The sequence below is a fragment of the Boleophthalmus pectinirostris genome, unplaced genomic scaffold (assembly GCF_026225935.1).
Source record: "Boleophthalmus pectinirostris isolate CB_2022bp ecotype Guang Dong unplaced genomic scaffold, ASM2622593v1 HiC_scaffold_15, whole genome shotgun sequence".
Lineage (NCBI taxonomy): Eukaryota > Metazoa > Chordata > Actinopteri > Gobiiformes > Gobiidae > Boleophthalmus > Boleophthalmus pectinirostris.
The window spans coordinates 7,060,604-7,075,135 of record NW_026571070.1 but is presented as its reverse complement, the minus strand read 5'-3'; positions in this window follow the sequence as shown (position 1 = coordinate 7,075,135).

The following is a 14,532-nucleotide window of genomic DNA, read 5'->3' as shown; positions in this document are numbered from 1 at the left end:
TGGAACAGACGACGACATGGGTAGAGGCATTCTGTTTTAATCACTGCTACTTCTGTGTTTTCCAACTTTTTGTTTTCTACGTTTCTTCACAAACTGACACTTAAACGACGGGAAATTATAATGGATATTTATTTACAGGTACCATCCCTTCAAACTGCGTAACGATAAGAAAAAACACATATGAATCATCAAATGCACTTCAAGTCTGTGTATTTCTACATTTTCGACATGCTTCTGTGCGTCTGTGCTTTTTGGGCGTAAATCAAAGCCTGTTGATAGTTGGACATTAGTTGTGCTTGGACAGATGGAGCGGTGGAGATGTGTTTTCATGGTTTGAATCTGAGACTTCAAAGAGACGCACTAATCTGTCCCTGTCCAAACCGAAGCTGCAGCCGGTTCAAGGAGGATCCACGCGAGGCAAAAGTGGAAATCACACCAGGCTTTCGTGCGGGACCATTTTTATACAGATAAACTCAGATTAAGCCCAGACATCTGTGGCTTTGTTTTTCATCGCCCGTTCTTTTGATAAATAAATTCAACAAAAGGAAAGGCTAAAAAACACGGACGCGGCGCAGGATGTTAAGTGCTAGAAATGTTGTTTCTGATTGAAATGTTAATGGGTATTAGGGAAAACAATATACAATACATTTTTGCAAGTACAGCAACAGTGGGGGTCCAATAAAAGCGATAAACTTTGATATCGAACACACAATCTTTTGGTGAAGAGGTAAGAATACAATTTGAGAATACTATTTTGACATTAAACCCAATCGCCAGGCAGCTTTCTATGCTTGTACAACCAGGGCCGTCGACAGAAATTAGGGGGCCCGGGACAAGAAGCCTCACAGAATGTAAATTGATGGGAAGACTGTCCATTTTTGAGCCCCTAAAACCCTGGGGCCTGGACAACAAAACCCTAATTTTCAGATTCTGTAATGTCATGATGTAATACTCCCCCCGCTGGAGACATATTTCCCTATGGATAACATTGTATTTTCATTATAAATATCTAAAAGGTGATGTTGCAGAGGGGTTTCTTTTTTTTTCTTTTCTGTATAGTAGTTCCAGACAGTTAGTATAGTTTCAAGATTCCAGATAGTTAGTAGTAAAAAAAAAATAATTATGTCACAGATAGTGAAGGAGGAGTGGAAGGAAATGTGGGATTGTTTTCAATCACTGTAAAGCTCTTTGTGTTGCATTTTTTTGTATGAAAAGCGCTAAAGTTTGATTGATTGATTGATTGATTGGTAATCTCACCAATGTTGAATGCATTTTAACAATATTAATTTTAGCTGACCTCTGTCTCTATTACACATTATTGGCCTAGAATGTTGTGATATCTTCTGAAACCCAGTGATAAAAGTAAGAAATCTGGTGTCTCTCACTATGGGATATCGAACCCACAACCCTCTGGTCAAAAGGCAGGCATGCAATTAATGAGTACTGTTTTGGCATAATAAAAAAAAAAAAACTTGAATTTTATCTTATTTTGTACATTCACTTTTTGGGTTCTTTTTTAAGAGGCGAGAGAAAGTGCTAAAAGATAAGGTAGCAGCACCAAGTATGACTTAGGCTGCGTTCAGACTGCAACCTGAAGTGACCCAAATCCGATTTTTTGGCTTCTATGTGACCTGTATCCGATCTTTTAATGACAGTCTAAACGACACACATCCATTTTTTTTCAAATGTGACCCAGGCCACTTGGAATATGTGATCCTGAAACCGATACATATCCGATCTTTTGACATGCGACTTCAGTCTGAACATCCAAAGCGCATTCATTCGACCTACGCGTTATCAACAAGCCACAAACGTCACTATCCTGCGCTGAAGTAGGCAAAAATTGTTAATGAACTCCGTGTCACTGAAGCGAAGCACATCACCACTCACCACTCTTGGCTACGTCTCCACATCCACATGTTCCTTTCAACGGACGTCGCTGCCGCTGTCCTACAAAACACCACGGCCAAAAACCTCATCCTTCTCCTTCCCAGTCTCCTCCTTAAAACAAGTAAGTTGTTCATGTTCTGGCTCCGGTACAAGAGGAACTTTAAAATCTCCAGGTGCTCAATGCTCGCGTCCATGTTTGGACAGCTTCCGTAAACACAGAGCACGCTCGCTGCGGTTGACGTCATCGTGTCCTCCAGTGCACATGCGGGACACTTTCGGGCCGTTTAATGTTCACACTGGAGTCACATACAAGTCACATTTAATTGGAAATGTGAACGACCTCGCAAAAACATCAGATTTCACAGAAAAATCGGAATTGAGCGTTAAGCCCTGCAGTCTGAACGTAGCCTTATAGAAGAGTTATGAAGAACTGTTCAAATACTAAATGTCCTGTCAGATTATATAATTTATGTCAAAATGTTAACTTCTAGGGTTATTTTTAAAGACAGTACAGTAGGTGGTGGATTTACCTTGCTGACACATTTCGACTTCTACCTGCTGCCATTTTCAGAACTGTCATCGGTGTTGGAAGTGATGTGTTGTACATCAACTGTTGTTACTTCCTGTAGGCGTGATCAGCTTCCACTCCAATGACCTGGAGAACAACAAGTTCAAACGCTGGATCAGGGAGGCCAGTCAGGACACGGACACTTCCTCCTTTCACACATCTGGGACACCCTCCTCGAGAGAGCACCGGGCGCCAGGTAAGGGCCCCTGTTACACGTCCCTGTCAGATTTAGTCAGGTGGGTGCAGGAGCTCTATAGAGGGACAGAGGCGCTCATTCTTCAACAGGCTCTTAAGTACATTTACATAACTACGCCTTATTTGACAACAATCTCTTGCTATTTTTGCTACTTATTTTGAATTTTGAAGCATTTTAGCCTGTTGTTCTTCTCTGGGTCACTGGATCCGAGGCTGACCACGCCTACAGGAAGCAACAACAGCTGATATACGGCACGTCACCACCAACGCCGGCGACAGTTCTGAACATGGCAGCAGCTCTCAGTCGAAACATATCAGCAAGTTAAATCCACCACCTACTGTATTGTCTTTAAAAAGAATCCACGAAGTTAACGTTTTGACATAAATTAAATAATCTGACAAGACATTTAGCATTTGAATAACAGTCCTTTGTAATTCTTCTATAAGTTGCACTTGCTGCAATCGTATCTTCTAGCACTTTGAATTAGACTTGACACATACACTCTCCTCTCCTAAATGATAAAATATGCATAAAAATATTGCAAAGTATCTGCCTTTAAATGAAGTAATAACTATTAAAGGCAAAATATATAACTTTTCTTCTTTTCTCAGCAGAGCTCTCCAACAAATCTCCACAGGGAACGTTCTAAATTATACATTTTAAAAAAAATATATCTCTCTCTGTGGTAAAAAGAAGGTAATATTAGCAGGCCAAGTTGTTCAGTATACAGTACATTATTCATGAGCATTTAAAAGCATGTGTAATTGAATACATGCACAATACATACTACAGTAGGTTTAAAGCCATACCACGGGGCATTCAGTCACTTACTATTTCTACTACTTATTTGGAATTTATTAAACAATTTCATCTTTGTTATTATAATACGCTGTGAGCTACTATGTCCAAATAACTCTAGGCCAGTCTACAAATAGTGGTAGTACTAGAATAAAGTGTAATTACACATCCTCTACAGTAGTTGGCAGTGACGCTCTCATTGTCAGAGTGTGCACAGGGAGTATTAGCGCTATAGTGTCGGGTTTTTTTTGCACTGAGCAAATGCGCACACAGCACAGAGCAGGAGATATGAAGTGCAGAGAACAAACTGTATGTAACGTGTATGTAGCGCTCGACTTCACTGTGACTACGATGGGAAACGAGGAAAGACCGCTGTGTTTACTGTGTCTGAAAATGTTGGCAGCGAACAGCATGAAGCCAAATAAATTATGGTGTTGCGTACATTACACCCCAATCACGCTGATAAGACACTTGAGTTTTGCAGAATATTGCCAACAATCATCCCGCTTTGTGAATGCAACTTCAGTAAACCAGTGAGCTCTGTTAGTGTCATATAAAGTGGTGCAGCAAAGAGCAGAGGAGCTGATACTGCTGCAGCATTAGACGTGGTTTCTGTCATGCTGGATGATGCAAGTGCCCTGAACTATAACACAGACATCATCTTTAAAGACAAGGAGGACACAGGAGCGGACGCCTCATGACGCAGGTGAGCACAGCGCAGAATCCGGACAGACACATGCTGTGTGTGTCCCAGGAGTCGCTTTGGAGACGCGACTAAAATGTTTGCTCTCGTATGTCGGCGACTGAAGGCGATGGTGCGATTTGTCCACGTTTGGTAGTGGTTCTGTGGAGGGGAAGAGATGTGTGGATGGCGGTTACAGCTGCGGATTCGGGCAGATGACGTAACAAAAAATAATATTTTTATTAAATTTGGGCGGGTGGCAGTTTAATGCAGCTTTGCGCACATTTGTTTACATTTTACAGATACGAAACTTAAAATCACATGGCTCATTTGCAAAGACTATTAGCGCTGAAAAAAGCAGCTCGCTCCTTGTGCGCTGATGCGGTTCAGCTTCTGTCGGACTTAAAAAGGACACGGTGTGTTCTTTCTGTGACAGAGGGATCCGCTAATGATGAGTTTGTTCAGTGCTTCTGTCATGTTGGAGATGGTTCATGTTAAACTTTTCAGAGATTATACGTCTGCAGATCGTACACATATACCTTATATATGAACAGACATATATCCTAGCCTCCTAGTGTTGTGGCGGTGAATTACTTGGTGGCTCATAGACTTCGACGCAGATCCATAAATCAAAAACGACGGTAACAAGGCAACGGCAACAGTGTTTGAGTCAACGCAGAACTATACTTTGCCCTTAACTACTCAAATTAAGAACTTGGAACTCCGCAATCAATTGGCGGATGGCGGGCGGGTGTGGTTTTGAATATTGGTCAAAAACCGTGGGTGCAAATGGATAGCGGACAGATGATGAGTTTTGTGATGCGGTTGCGGATGAAAAAAAATTGTCCATCTGCGCATCTCTAATAGAGGGAGGGCAGTAGGCACGCTGGTGGTGGACTCTTCTAGCTTGATTCATCAACCCTCTGACCTCGCAGCATTAGAATTCATTCGCTCGATGGTAGGCGGGTACTTTTTATCATTTAACCAATCACTGCTATTTGGTCGTGACGTATGTAATGCGCCGATAATGGGGCTAACTGGTATATTAAGCTTTTCTCAAATCCCGTAGGAAGAAGGGAAATAATGTCTTTCCCCTTGATGAAATTCACCAAACATTCTCTTTGTTCCGCCTTTAAATCCTCAATCTCGGGAATTGATGACAACACTGAATATATGGCTCTTCGCTGATTGGCTGGTGCCTGAACTTGCACTTCCGGGGTTTTTGCAAACCAGAAAAGTTGCACAATGCACCTTTAATAGTGTTGTAGTAAGTGTAGTATTGGTTAATCCATTCACTTATATCCTACATATCTATATTCTCTACGCTGTCCTCTTAAATCAGACTTCCTCACCTTTAGTTGTTTACAAATGACTTAAATCTCAGCCCTTTGGCCTCTCGTTGTGTCGAAACAGATTGTGCTTCATAAACATAAGCAGCTGATGCCGTCCCAGAGGTGGTCCAATTCTCCGAGTGATCATGAGCACTGATGAGACAGTAAATCCCACATGGACCGTTACGCAGACTGCGCTGTACTTTACCACACTTTTTGGGAGCATGGACGTCCCAGGCTGATACTAATCCCATGTAAATCTTGTGTACTTGGACGTGCGGGCCTGCCTCCTGTCCCTGAGCCTGGAGAAACAAGTGGAACAGTTGGATTCGGACTATGATTATAATAATGCAGGATTTCAGAAAACACAGAGCAGCTAGGCAGAATTTGCTGATAGCTTAGCCGAGTTTAGCTAATAGGCTCTGTTCACGCTTACTGAAAGACGTTTGGAAACATTCGCGTGTCAACTTCCGATGTAGTTACCGACACTGGGCATGTGATAAAACCGTGGATTCAGCAGCAGCGTGCCAAAGCTTTCCGTGGGGATGTGACTCTAATCGCATCTTACAGACAGCTGGTTGTAACTGTTGAACTGCCGAACATAACGGAACGCTACAATGACTTTTTTTTTTTTTTTTTTATTGCAAATTACAATACGCAAATTAATAGTCAGTTTATAAAAGGAAAAAAGAAAGACTACAATGACATCTAGATGAAGAAAACCAGGCCATTTTCTTAGTTTTCCCTGATTTTGTCAGAGTTACGATCACCAACAAAGCCCAAAGGAAGTCCTCATCCGCGTGTTTCCAAATGTCTTTCAAACGGTTTTGCGACGTAAGCATGAATACTGTAGAGCCCACTGATAGTAAATTTATGTGCATGGTATGGTGCCACCTAGTGCCTCCGCTCAATTTCATTTCTCTCCAGCGACTAGGTCAGGAATCGGAATCTACTAAATGGTGTGCAAGAACTCCGGAAGTTGTAGACTGCACATCGGCCAATCAGCTTTGTTTGCTGTTGTGCCGACAATTACTCGGACACCACTGAGCGTTCCAGCGCATTACATACACCACGACCAAATAGCAGCGATTGGTTAAATAAAAAAAAAAAAAACACCTACCGTCGCGCGAACGAATCGTATTGCTGTGAGGTCAGACGGTTTCCACAAAGTGAAACCGGCTGATGAATCAGGCTAACAAGTCGAAACATTCTATAAAACCAGTAGGGATTACTTGGTCGAAGCAAATCCAAACTAAATCAAAACATCGGCCATTTTGAGACTTATAACATGCAAAATGTAGATGAATTACTGATAGACATATTTCAGGCAAAACAATGACATATATATAAAAAACAAGCAGGTGATGGACGCCCCAACCAAAAAGTTATATAAAGCACCTTAAAGACTAGTAATGTTTCTAATTTAAGTGCATGATGTAACTTTTCTGGTGGGAGGGTCTGTCACCTGCATGTTTCTATGGATAGGTCATTCCTCCACTTGGAATATTCCACAGTATGACTTTAAACAGCTCTACCTTACAAGCATTAAATCAGAGGTGGTTTCTGACTGTGAGCGGGGTCGCCTCTCCACAGATCCAAAGATCTGACCTGTAACTTGGTCTGGTTTGGTCTCCATGAAGATAGGAGGGGTTTAATGCCATACTGTGAAGCAAAGAAAGAAAGAAAATGTTATTGTAAAGAAAGCAATAACATCTGAATTAGAGGTGAGATCGGGCCTAAAAAATCCAGCCCGACCCGACCCGGCCCGAGCCCGACCAATTAACTTGATTTGCAGGCCCGAGCCCGAAGCAAACCCGAAATGCCATATTTTATTTGTGAGGACTCGCGTATGAAAGCAAAGCGCCACATTGACGACATTCAGCGAAGCCAACGCAAGTTTCTGTAGCATTTTCAACAATCAATTTGAAGCTTTTCCACACCTCACTCTTACCGGTGCGTGTTTGTCTTTTCAGTTCTCCTGCCTTTAGTTTATCCTTAACTTCTTGCTCCTCCATATTGGGGATACCAGGTCAAAATAGATGCAGACTTGCGGAGGGGAAGATTATTAAATTAAGAGGGGGCGGATCCTGTTTAGTAGTTAAATAGCAATTACATTACATTACTTCTCTGTTTTATCCATATTATTTATTTTATAACAAGTATTCCTTAGTCTAGTATCCACACATCGTTTTAGCATACATTTTATAAACATATATTTATTTGAAAAATAGTCAGCGAGAGAGAAGCCCGACCCGACCCGACGTAATGATTGACATTTTAGGCTTGGGCTTGGGCTCGGTCTTAAGATCTTACCTCTAATCTGAATGGAAAAAAGCATTTAACAGAGCCTCCACCTGAAAAGTTACACGATGCACCTTTAAATGTAGGTTTGGCTGGTATTAGAAACATTTTTTACCGGGAGATTGATTCTCTAACAGTGATCCAATGAAGGCCAGTGTTGAACCAGTATTGAAATTATACAACATACTAAATCGGGGCTAAAACATCACAAAAGCTACGCAATCTTCTCATCTAGGTGAAGAAAACCCGGACATTTTCTCAGTTTTCTCACATTTTGTCAAGATTACTATCGCCAACAGAGCCCAAAGGAAATCGTCATCCAAAGGAAGTTTTCAAACATTTTCCAGTTTTGCGACGTAAGTGTGAATACTATAGAGCCCGCTGATAGTAGAGTTATTTATATGGTATTTTGCAGCAAGTCGTAGCATTCTATAAAACCAGCGGGGATTACTCGGTTGAAGCGTGTCCAGACTCAACAGCTCAACACTGCATAACTCAAAATTATGACCTTGCATCCAGTTTTTCCCATCTGAGTCAAATCTGTCTTGCCCTAGAACAGATATCTGGTATAAGCAGCTCTTCAGGTCAAAATAAGTCTGCTGTTTGTAACTGATATAACAGCTACAAACCTTACAGTAGCAGTAGCAGTAGTAGTAGTAGTAGCAGTAGTAGTAGGAGTAATAATAGTAGTCGCAGTAGTAGTAGCAGCAGTAGTAACTGTAGTAGTAGTAGTAGTAGTAGTCACAGTAATAGTAGTAGTAGTCACAGTAGTAATAGCAGTAGTAGTCGTAGTAGTAGGAGTATTAGTTGCAGTAGTAGTAGCAGTAGTAGTAATAGTAGCAGCAGTAGTAGTAGTCGCATTAGTAGTAGTAGTAGTAGTAGTAGTAGTAGTAATAGTAGCAGCAGTAGTTGTAGTCACAGTAGTAGTAGTAGTAGTCGCAGTAGTAGTAGTTGCGGTAGTAGCAGCAGCAGTAGTAGTACTAATAGTAGTAGCAGTACTAGCAGCAGCAGTCGTAGTAGTAGTAGTAGTAGTCACAGTGGTACTAGTTACAGTAGTAGCAGTCTCAGTAGTATTAGTTGCAGTAGTAGTAGTCACAGTAGTAGTAGCTGTGGTAGTAGCAGCAGTAGCAGCAGCAGTAGTAGTAGTACTAATAGTAGTAGCAGTACTAGTAGCAGTAGTAGTCACAGAAGTACTAGTCACAGTAGTAGCAGTCACAGTAGTATTAGTAGCAGCAGTAGTGGAGTAGTAGTAGTAATAGTAGCAGCAGTAGTAGTTGTAGTAATAGTCGCAGTAGTTGTAGTAGCAGTAGCAATATACTATGACCTACAAATAACCAGGAAGTCTTCTTCGTGCTGGGGGGGGGGGGTTCTGCGTGTATATGTACGGCGGAATCAATTCATCTGTTACCATGGCGACTCAGTGTACTCATTAGCATTTGAGAGGGACTTGTTTAGCAGTAAAAAATCTGCTCGCCTGTTGTAGTTCCAGTTTAGTGAGTTCTTTCTGGTCAGATTGTGCAAAAAAAAACAAAAAAAAACAACAACTCAGATTAAAGTCTAAAAAAGCCTCAGAGCATACAGTTAGCAGTTAGCATCACACTTAGCATTTAGCTGAGATTTCAAATGATTAATAAGGTTTTAAACAGTAATATTAGTTCTGAATCACAATACCATTTAATAAAGTTATGATGGTTGATTTTTTTTTTTAAATTGTTTGGACACCACAAGTTAACTTGGAAAAAAAAAATATTAAATGTGTTTGAAAATACTACATAACTATAGCACAGTATTCAGTCTGTTGCATAATTCTTATGTTACGAAAGTAGAGAAGCCTTTTTGCAAGATATTTTCAAAAACACGATAACCTAGTCTGTGCGGATAAACTACTGATGTTCCATAATTAAATAAAGGGACATTAACGTTAAAAAAGAAGCAACATGAGAAACATGGCTTTGACAGAAATGTGCTAAACACTGCGGAGTAGCATTAGCCGCGGTGGCGCTAACAGCCTCTAATTGACTGGTTTGTGAAATGGCCAACCTGCGTCTGTGCGATGAAAGCCCGAGAGAAGCTTTTGATCTGCTGTTTTCATGCTTTGAGTTGATTATTTATTTTGTGGTGCACAGTGAGGGGCTGTGGGCAGAAGCAGGAATCTCATCTGATCATAATGAGGTGAGCTAATGAAGGATGATAAAATGGACTCCAGTGAATACCAGGGCGACAGAGAGGGACAGCGCGAAATGTCAACTGTAAACAACACAGCAGACTTCACCTGCTCCAGCAAACTTATTTATTACAGCGCGACATCTAAACTCGACTCTAGACATGAACTCGTACGCTTTTGACTCCTATGGAAATCTATGACAAATATGGATCCGTATTTTATATTTTGGAGGTTTTAAATCACAATATTGCTCCAAAACAACCTTAAAAAAGAAATAAGTTCGCTGACTTTTGGTTAAAAACTTCAGGCTCAGACGTCCAATTGCCCTTTATGTTATGTTATTGTAAACGTCACTACAAAGTGGCATGTTGACGGAAAATGCTGACAGCCTAGTTCAGTTCACTGTAGATTAAAAAAACAAAAAACATAATGCGGCTTAAAAAAAAATTAATGTACTCAGTATGTCTACATGATGCGTCTGAATCCTACGTGTATGACCAATGACCTAAGACTATGTTTACACTGAAACAAATCACTGTTTCATTGTATCGGAAACATTCTTTGTTCTTTCTGTGACAGAGGGGTGTTCTGCTGATGGTGAGGCTGTTCTGTGCTTCTATCGTGTTGGAGATGGTTCATGTGAAACTTTTCAGAGATTATACGTCTGCAGGTCATACGCATAGACCATACATATGAAGGGACATATATTCTAGCCTCTTAGCGTTTTGGAGGTGAATTACTTCGCGGCGCATAGACCTACATCAGCGTATAAGCGTTTTCAGGCGTCCACACAGCGTCCACACAGTGCCGGATCAAATCCGTACTCAGACGAATTCACGGGAGCTGGTGGCACCAGATCGTTCCATCTCTGGAGCCATTTTTCAATTGGATTAGTGTGGACGAAGACTGCATCTGCAACGAAAACGACTCAAATACGTACTAGTGTGGACGGGGCCTGAGAAAGGAGAGGAAACAGAAAGAACAGGTTTTAACATTCTGGAATTTTGCAGGCAGGTAGTAATTACACACAGGACTAAATCAGCACTAAACCAGGACTACACCAGGACTAATCTTGGACTTAAAAGAGAGAAAGTACCCCAATCCTCCGTGGGGCGTGGAGCTCTGCGCTGGTCCTTTCGCCTGATTTCACCTGACAGTCTACGTGGGCGCACCTCCGAGCCCGTCCGACAGTGAGTCCTAGTTCAGTCCAGGTTTAGTCCTGGAATCAGTCCTTGGTTAGTCTAGAGTTAGTCCTGGTTTAGTCCATGGCGTGTGCGGCGCAAAAGTCCGGCATGTCGATTAATGTTTCTTCTGCTCAGTAAATAAAGCCTGTGAAGTGATGACAGTCGAGTCGCATCTGTGAATTTGTATTCGAACTGAAGAAAGCATAACCATTTCATTTCGTGATTGTAATTCTTGAAGTCGTAACTTTTCAATTCGTATTCTGATGGATGCTTCACTTAGAATGTTAACGGTTCTGGGCGGGTGCGGGTTTAGCTTTGATCAAATTATGGGTTAACAGATGGATGCAGCTCTGCAAAATTCGATGTCTGCAGGACTCTGACTTCAGGTACATTAAAACATGACTAAAAACTCACATGAGCCAATTTGTGTAAGATATGACCTTTATCGCTCACTTCTGTCTTTCAGAATAATCACACGGGCTTCTCTTCTAAATTTTCCTTCGCTCATGCTTCTCGCCTGGAGCGTACAGCAGCCAAACTCTCCTCGGTGCCTCTGTCTGTGTCATTGGAGATGCCAGTCACATGAGCAGCCTCGTTCAGAAGCAGGGCACGGTGTTCCCTGCCACTTTCACTCACTCTCGTCTCGCCCGCCTCGCCACCATCTCCAAAACTCCCACAATCCTTTGCCAGAACCTTGAGGCGCGCGCCGTGATGTAGCCTTTGTTGACAATGATGGATGCAGCCGTCACGGGGACTGACATGCTAGGCTAAATTACATTACATTCAAACTATTTTTTGGGCCCTTTCAAGGCTGATGTAGCAATGAGATGCAGCGTGTAGTGGGAATAGCAGGCACAGGCAGAATGGGTCTGACAGAGCGGCCCGAGCACTTGTCACTCGGCAATAGAAATTCAGATTCAATAACGGGAGTGTATTATATTTAAATGATACAGCTATGGCTCACTGTATGACGCCATTTCAGAGCTGGTTGATGTGTTTGGAGGTGGAGTGAAGTTTTACAATGGGTGTATTCATTTAGAACTAACTTTCATTTGACACCGAATATAATGATTTACTGTGTACCGTTCATAACATTTTGTAAAACGAACATTGAGTCATCTGGTTGCAGTAACATTGCAATGACAAAACACAAATGAAAGTACAGGCTCGGTGTTCTGTGTGTTTGAGCGAAATGTGCACTGCGAAAACAAGCAGCTGTCGAGGTCAAAATAAGTCAGCCGTATACTGTCTGCAGCTCATTATGAAGTGTTTTATTGTCAGGAAGTTCCCTTGGCATGCTAGTTCTTGTTAGAATGACTGTGAAAAGCCCTTATAAAAATATTCGCCTGTTCATTTAGCACTAACTTTCATTTGAAATTGAATATACCGTTTTTTTGGACTATAAGGCGCAACTTAAAATCCTTTAATTTTCTCACAAATCAACAGTGCGCCTTGTAATTCGGTGCGCTTTATGTGTTCATTCTGGTTGTGCTTCTTGACCTCGAACAGATTTTATGTGGTACACGGCGCTCAAAAATCTGTCAGAATGTTTTAGTACGACTTTGGTAATCTACGAAACCACACCACTTGATGGATTGTCGGAGCATTACGGCTACTGTAGTCTTGCAGAGTAAGTCCGACAGAAGCTGAACCTCATCAGTGCACAAGGAGCGAGCTGTTTTATCAGCGCTTATAGTTTATGCAAAATTAGCCATGCGGTTTTAAGTTTTGTTTCTGTAAAACGTAAACAAATGTGCGCAAAGCTGCATTAAACACATTATTACTCAATGTATATTTGAGTCCTCCTCTTAGGAAAAAAAAACGTAAATTATCCACCCACATTCATATTCATAATCAACATTCACCAAGACAGGGAGGCGACACCGGGTGAATTACGCCACGATCTGCCAATGGATCGTGAACGCCTAGACTCAAGTGTCGTCCGTTTGTTTCATTTAATGCTCCTTATAATCCGATGCACCTTATGTATGAAGATAGACGAGAGAATTCAACATTACTGATATTGCACCTTATAATCCGGTGCGCCTTATAGTCCGAAAAACACGGTAATAACTTACTGTGTATCAAAACATTGTGTAAAAGGAACATTTAGTCCTTTTGTTGTACAAAATGGTTGCACTGCAATTACAATGTCAAAACACAACAAATACTACTACTAACACTTCTACTAAAATGCTCTGTGCCCATTTTTCCCCCCATGTATTTCAGCAAAATGTGTCTTTCCCCAGTAAAAAATATATAATACAAGCAGCTCCTGAAATCAAAATAAGTCAGCCGTGTACTGTCTGCAGCTAATTATAAAGCGTTTATTGTCTGAGAATCAGGAAGTTCCCTTTGCATGCTGGTTTCTGTTCACATTACGGTGAAAATCCCTCAGAAACTATGTGCTTGTTCATTTAGCACAAACTTTCATTTGACACTGAATATAATAATTTATTGTGTATCGAAACATTTTGTAAAAGGAACATTTTGTCCTTTGGTTGTACAAAATAGTTGCAGTAAAATTACAGTGACAAAACACAACAAATGTACTAAAATGCTCAGTGCCCTTTTTTTTTTCCTCTGTGCTTCAGCAAAATGTGTCTTGCCCCAGTAAAATATATGTTGTTCAAGCAGCTCTTGAGGTCAAAATAAGTCAGCTGTGTACTGTCTGCAACTATCTGTAAAGTGTTTTATTGTCCAAGAATCAGGAAGTGTATTCTAGTTAGCATGCTAGTCCATTATGTGAAAAGCTCTTATAGTTAGTGCTATTCATTTAGTTTGACACTGAATATAAAAATGTATTGTTTATCATTCATAAGATGTAAAAGGAACATTTAGTCGTGTAGCTGTACGAAATGGTTGCACTAAAATTACAATGACAAAACACAAATGTACTTAAAGGCTCTGTGCACAATTATTATTTTTTTAATATATGTAGTTCAGCTAAATGTGTCTAGCAGAAGCAACTCTTGAGGTCAAAATAAGTCAGCTGTGTACTATCTGCATCTAAATATTAAGCTTTTTATTGTCTGAGAATCAGTTTGCATGCTAGTTGTTGTTAGAATTACTGTGAAAAGCTCTTCTATACTAACTGGCTATTCATTTAACACTAACTCATTTATTGTTTATGGTTTATTACATTTTGTGAAAAGAATATTTAGTTATTGGGCTGTACTATTTTGCCAGTGGTGTTTATAAAATCGAACACATTCATGCATATTTAACAAATGTACTTAAAGGTATGATACCGTTTTTTTGTTTTTTGTTTTTTGTATTTGAGCAAAATGTTTCTTGCCCCTGTACAAATATATTGTACAAGCAACTCTTGAGGTCAGAATAAATCTGTCTGCATCTAATTATGAAGTGTTTTATTGTTCAAGACTCAGGAAGTGTGTGGTTAACATGGTAGTTGTTA